Here is a 6,983-nt window from a genome sequence, read left to right on the forward strand (position 1 = left end):
CAGTTTAGGTAGACTCTTCTTTTACGGTTTGGGGTTGAAACAATAGATGAGACAGATTTGAGCCTTGCCCCTCGCAAAAATCTTTTTCTTTTCTCAAAATCCTGATGTCATAGTATTGGCCTCTGTGCATGTCGGGCAGTGAGCCTTTGCTTGGTAACAAATTTGGTGACCATGAAGGGACATTAGGTCCCAGGGCCGCCTGTCCAAGGTTCTACGGCCCTGGTGGTGTATGGACTGTTCTCACTGACCCTGCATGATACCACCTGGACCTTTGTCTGGAAGCTCATTGATTGAGGTCCACACCACTCCAGACCAGTGCTTCAGACCCTTCAGCACTACCTGCTATTTTGAGGAAAGAAACGGTTTCAGGAACAGATGTCTTTTGGGTAAGTAACCTCGTATAAGCTCCTGTCCTCCTGTCAAATGCTTGTCTGGTAGGGTTGTGGGTTAGAGTCCTACTCTTTTGGTTACTGTTCTCTTGGTTATTGTTTGGTTCAACCCCCAAGACTTATGAGAATTTAGTCATGGAAGTACAAATACTTTTCAGGGTAAGCTTATATAGTGTGTGGTTTGGAACATCTCAAAGGAGTTAAGAACTTGTGATCATGGGTGATGTTAATAGTATACCTGACTGCAGTCCTTTAGTGTGTATTTTACAAAATTGGTCTGCATTTGACTTTGAAACTATGAAAAAGAAGGAAATGATCTTCTTTTGTAACATAGCCTAGCCCCAATATAAATTAGAATCAGGTAACTGTGGCTGGAAAATGGCTCCCTAAACTATAATACCATCCTACAATTAGATTTGTATTGTAAAAGAGAGAGAAAATGGAATGAGATCTTATATGTTGAGGCCTTTATGATCTTATATCAAGATAAGAACTTGCAAGAGAAATGCAGAATTGTGGTTCAGAGGAAGGGAACTTTAGGCAGGACAAGCTAAACATGAGCCACAGGACTCAGCTAAATCTTCTGTCAACCTGTGCTACTGGACTCCAAACCAGATGATGATGATTTTCTACTACCCAACCTGTTACCCTCAGCACCCCCACCATACATTGGAAGTGAGGGAAATGGAGAAATCCCCATTAATCTTCCTGAGGCTCCCAATTCAACCTTGTATCCTCCGTTACCTACTGGTCAAGAAGAAATGGTTTCCCTATACCCGGCAGGCTACTCAGTTTGGCCTGGGGAATGCTTGAACCCAGGCAGGGCAATTCCCACTTAGAGAAGTTCCTGCAGGGCTAGATGATCAAGGCAACCCCAGAGGATTTATATTCATACATTCTCCCTTCTCCACCTCCAATTTATATAACTAGAATAATAATATGCCCTCTTATCGGGATGATCCTAACAGGATGGAAAATCTCTTAACTTTCATTTTTGCTACTTGTAGCTCCACCTGGGCAGACATTCAGGCATTCCTAAATGCCCTTCTCACACCTGAGGAGCACAAAATGGTCTTTGAGAAGGCCCACCAAGAGTCTGATTGCCTGCATGAATTGTAACCTAACAACCTGACTCCAAGTGGCAGCACTTGTCATTCCTGGGGCAGAGCCAGGTTGGAATCTGAATGACTTAGGTGATCAGGCAAACTTAAACCCCTTTAAAGACTGCATTATAGCAGGGGTGCAAAAAAGTATCCTAAACCAAAGAGTTTAAAGAAAATTCAGGAAGTACAATAAGGGCCAAAAGAAAACCTGTTTACTTTCCTTGCATGGATTTTTGAAGCATATAGGCAGTATACTGATTTAGATCCAGAATACCCAGAGAATATGAGGCTAGTCAATATGACCTTCATTAGTCAAAGTGTTCTAGATATCAGAAAGAAACTTCAAAAATTGGAGGGGGGAGCAGATTAGGAATGTCTCTGTCCCAGTTGATTGAGATTGCCTAACTAAGACCAGATGCAGGAGAAGCAGATGAGATTCCAAACTGTGCTGCCAGCTGCAGCCATAAACCACAACCTGCCGGGACCAAGGAATACCTTACAAGTGAGGAGAGATGACCCCAGGAGCCCTCCACTGCTAACTGAGAGAGCCATCTCTCTTTGGGGATACAATAGTTTGCCTACTACAAACAGGAGGGGTACTGGAAACAGGAGTGTCCAAACTGCCCAAAAGAAAGGGAACCAAGAACTGCTCTCAAGTTAGCCTATGAAATGTCCAAGCTCATGGAGAGTGGGAATTATACCAGGACTGAAGGGGTCTGGGGACTTGGAGGCACCTTTCAACATGCCCCGCCCCCTCATTCACGTTAACCCTGGGTAACTGTAATAGTGGGAAAGAAACTTATTGACTTTCTGGTAGATACTGGAGCTACTTACTCTGTTTTGAATGAAAAATAAGGCTCTCTCTCCCCAAGGACTGTGGCTATCACTGAGGTTTCTGGCCCCTTCAGTGTCAACTGGGGGATGCCAATTTAAAGCAGTTTCCTTTATATGCCTGAATGCCCTATGCTGTTGCTAGGACAGGATTTATTAACCAAACTGAATGCTCAATTGACTGTTTTCAGAAAGAGTAAACACTGAGGTTCACTTGGGCTCTTCACGCTGCCTTACTACAATGAGATGGAGAGACCTGACTGGAGATCCCAAAGAATATTCTCCTGAAGGTGAGGCCAGAGGGGGCTGGTGGGATGCTGGAGAGAGTCAGAAATACTGAACCGGTGATCAAGGTAATTCACCCTGACCCAAAAACCCTCATTTAAAGCAGTACTCTCTAAAGAGGGAGGCCAGGGAAGGCATAGAGCCATTGATAGATGCTTTGTTTTCCTCCAATATCAGTTAATTTGACCTTGTCAATCTCCATACAGTACTCCTAGTTTGCCAGTTCAGAAGCCTGATACTAGTGAGTACTGATTCATGCAGGATTTGAGGGCCATTAATGAAATAGCAGAAGACATTCACCAGGTGTCAAACCTTTACACATTACTATCCACCTTATCTGGGAATTTTTGTTGGTTTGTAGTATTGGGCTTAAAAGATGCCTTCTACTGTATACTTCTGAGCCTAGTATCCCAAGAGCTATTTGCCTTTGAATGGGAGGATCCTAGAACAAATGTAAAACAACAATACTGTGGGACTATACTCCCACAGGGATTTAAGAATGCCCCTACCATATTCGGGGAAACACTAGCTAAAGATTTAAGGTAGTTCCAACTCCAGGAAGGGATCTTACTACAATATGTAAATGACATCCTGATTGCCAGTACCACCAAGGAAATTTAAGATTGGTGTACCCTTCTAACTCTGAACTTCCTGGCAGTTGGAGGATATAAGGTCTCTAAGAAAAAGACCCAGATTTCACAGCCTGCTGTGAAATATCTAGGATTTGAACTGTCAAAAGAACAAAGGAATTCATTGCTAAACAGAAGAGAAGCATTAGCTAGAGTGGCTATAACAAATCACTAGGATGCAGCTCTGAGGGTTCCTGGGAATGGTCAGATTTTGCTGTATTTGGATCCCACATTTTGGACTTAACAGCCAGACCTTTGTATGAGGACCTTAAAGGAAAAGACAATGAACCTTAGATTGGGCTACTGAATGCCAGCAGGCATTTCATACCATTAAGGAAAAACTTTTAATGGAACCAACACTTCACCTCTCTGATGTAAGGAAACCTTTCCATCTGTGCATGAGTGGCAGAGGATAAGCCTTGGGGTACTGACACAAAATCACGAAGTACACGAAGGTAGTACACGAAGGCCTGGTGCCTATTTTTCTAAAGGATGGCCAGTATGCCTCTGAGCAGTGGCTGCTACTTATGACCTGCTGCAGGAAGCCTAAAGTTCACACTGGGGTAACAAACCATGGTACATACCCCTCACTGTGTGATACCCCTCCTTGAACAAAAAGGGGAATATTGGCTCACTTCTGGGAGGCTAGGCAAGTACCAGGCCATATTACTGGATAACCCTAATGTAAAACTGAAGGCAGTTTCTTCTTTAAATCTGTCCACCCTACTTCTCAGTACAAAGGAAGAACCTATCCATGATTGTATACAAATAATTGAAGAAGTATATTCTAGCCTACCAGACCTCACAGACCAATTCCTGGAGGATCCAGACCTAGACCTGTTCACTGATGGCAGCAGTTTCATGGACCAGGGACTCTGAAGAGCTAGGTATGCTATAGTAACTCTCCAGGAAGTTCTATGTGTGGATGAACTTCCTCCAAGGTACATCTGCTCAGAGGGCAGAACTTACAGATCTTACCAGAGCCTTACACCTAGGAAATGCAAAAAGAGTCACTATTATACAGAGTCAAAGTATGCCTTTTCAGTGATGCATGAATATGGAACCATTTGGAAGGAGAGAGGATTATTAACTTCAGAGAAAAAGGAAATTAAACATGGAGAAGTCACATTAACCCTGCTAGAGGTCAATATGCTGCCACGAGAAGTAACAATTGTCCATTGTATGGGGCAGCAAAAAACTGATAGCTTGATAGCAAAAGGATATAATTTATCTGATGGACTGCTGAACAAGCAGCAGAAACTGTGAAATGATGATATGTTGGTCCTGATACCTACCATAAAGTTGGACTCATTTAAGCCCCAATATTTGACAGTGGATTTAGATAGAGCTAATAAGTAGGAATTTTGCATAGGCCCAGGAACCCTGATAAGGAACTCTATAGAACCACAAGGAAGGATGGATTTATAATGAACAAGGGATCATATTAGTGCCTGAGCATTTAATGGAAAGGATCATCACACATTTATATCAAGGAACTTATGAAAGGGATACCATGTACCAGTGGCTACAAAAGTTATAGTTGGCCTGAATATGCGGAAGATAATTCAAAAGGTGGTCCAGAATTGCTTAATCTGTGCCAAAAATAACCCCCAAATGGGACTCTGTCCTCCTATTAAGGGAGTCCAAACAAGAGAAACAGAACCAGGAGAGGACTGGCAAATAGATTTTACTGTCATGCCAAAGGCCAGAGGAAATTTTAAATACTTACTAGTATTTGTAGACACCTCTGGTTGGGTAGAAGACTTTAGAAATAATGAAAGTCCTGTTGAAGGAAATTATTTCACAGTTCAGACTGCCATATTCTATAGAGAGTGACAGTGGGAGAGCCTTAATCGCTGAGGTGACCCAGGAAGTAGCCAGAGCCCTAGGAATACATGGGAAACTACACACTTCATGATGGCCACAATCTGCAGGGAAAACAGAAAAGATGAATCAAACATTAAAGAAGACTCTAGCAAAAATCTGCCAGGAAAATAATTTATCATGAGACAAAGCATTGTCAATTGCATTGCTTAGGGTAAGAGTGGCCCCTAAAAGCAAGATCTAATTGAGCCCTTATGAAATGTTATATAGGAGACCTTTCCTTAAGACCAAGTTTTATTGTAATCTGGAAAACAGTTATATTATAAATGAACTAGACACTGCAAAGTATGTACAGTTTTTGGGTGCTACTTTCTCTGTTTTTCACCAATATGCTTCCAGCCACCTTATGTTCCCAACAGATGTGCCCCCTCACTGTATAGGTCCAGGGTACTGGGTGCCCCTTAATATCTGGAAGAATCAACCTTCTGAAGATCAATTACAGCCCAAATGTAATGGCCCTTATGAGATTTTGCTAGTCTCTCTCTCTTAAATTACAGGGTGTCAAACCATGGATCCATCATTCCCAGGTAAAACCAGTGCCTGTTCACCAGGGAAACTACCCCAGGCTGATCTATGGGAACCAGTCAGGAGACAGTCTTCACAGACAGCAGTTAGATACAGGACATGACTTCCCAACACTGGATGGGCCTGGAATCCTGCTAAGAACTTCTCTTAAGTACACTTGAAAGCTTGTGACTGATCTTAAGCTGCTCCTCAAGAAAAAGAAATCATATAATGAGTAATGACTGAACCTTAGTTTCTTATTTTATCTGTTCTGTCTTCTTACAGCTCTTTATCTCTTAATGTGCCTTTGTAAACTTCCTGGTATATTTAATCATTTTTTTCTTTGTAATCACTAGGGATAGAAAATGTCACTTCTTTTTATAATTTCTATGCTTATGTTAAGTCCATTCCCCACTTCTGGGTAAATGAGTAATTGGAAAGCTAATTCTTTAGTAAGGCTGTCTCAGGCAGCAGCCACTGGGGGATAGCTACAGGACTGCAGGTATGTCACCCAAATACTTACACTAAGCCTGACTCATTCTTTGCCCTCCTGGTAGGGAGCTTTTCTCAGATTTCAGCATTGACCCCTCTTAAGGGTTGCCAGAACCTCCACTTTGAGCTTCCCATAGGAGGGGAGCTGTTTACAAGTGGCCCCTTTCCCTGCTTTTACCTCACCCAAGTAAATATCATTAATGAACCAAAATATGGATTCCTACTTCTAAACTCCTCCCTTCAGGGCCCACTGGGTCCATGAAAACCCCCAAGTACTACAACGTGGGTCCTGGCAGACAACTACAGTCAGGCAAAATGCAATCATACTGGCAATGGAGGCCTAAATAATTCAGCAGTATGCCAACACCTGAATGGCACTACTAGCAGGTCCTGGAAATTAATGGGGTTAATTATACTTCATTTACTTATACAAAACCCCAGTCAGAATGGATGTGGGCCATGACGTACAAACGCCCAGTAAAGTGTGAGGAATGGAAGCAATTTTGTAAAAGTCATTCTACACAGAAAAACAGGAAACCTTATAGGTTCTGTGATGGTTAGGTTCATGTGTCAACTTGGCCATGTGATGGTGTCCAGGTGTCTGGTCAAGCAAGCACTGGCCTAACTGTTACTACAAGGACATTTGTGGCTGGTTAATAAACCAGAAGCCTGGTTTATTAAATCAAGTCAATTGACTGCAGCTGTGACTGATTACATCAATGAAGGGTGTGTCTTCCACAACGAGAGAATTCAATCAGATGTATTTAATCCAATCAGTTGAAGACTTTTAAGTGAGACAGATAGAGGACCTTCACTTCTTTGGCTAGCCAGTGAAGCATTTCCTGAGGAGTTTGCTGCCTGAGGAG

Source organism: Choloepus didactylus, chromosome 7, assembly GCF_015220235.1.
Source record: "Choloepus didactylus isolate mChoDid1 chromosome 7, mChoDid1.pri, whole genome shotgun sequence".
Taxonomy (NCBI): Eukaryota; Metazoa; Chordata; class Mammalia; order Pilosa; family Megalonychidae; genus Choloepus; species Choloepus didactylus.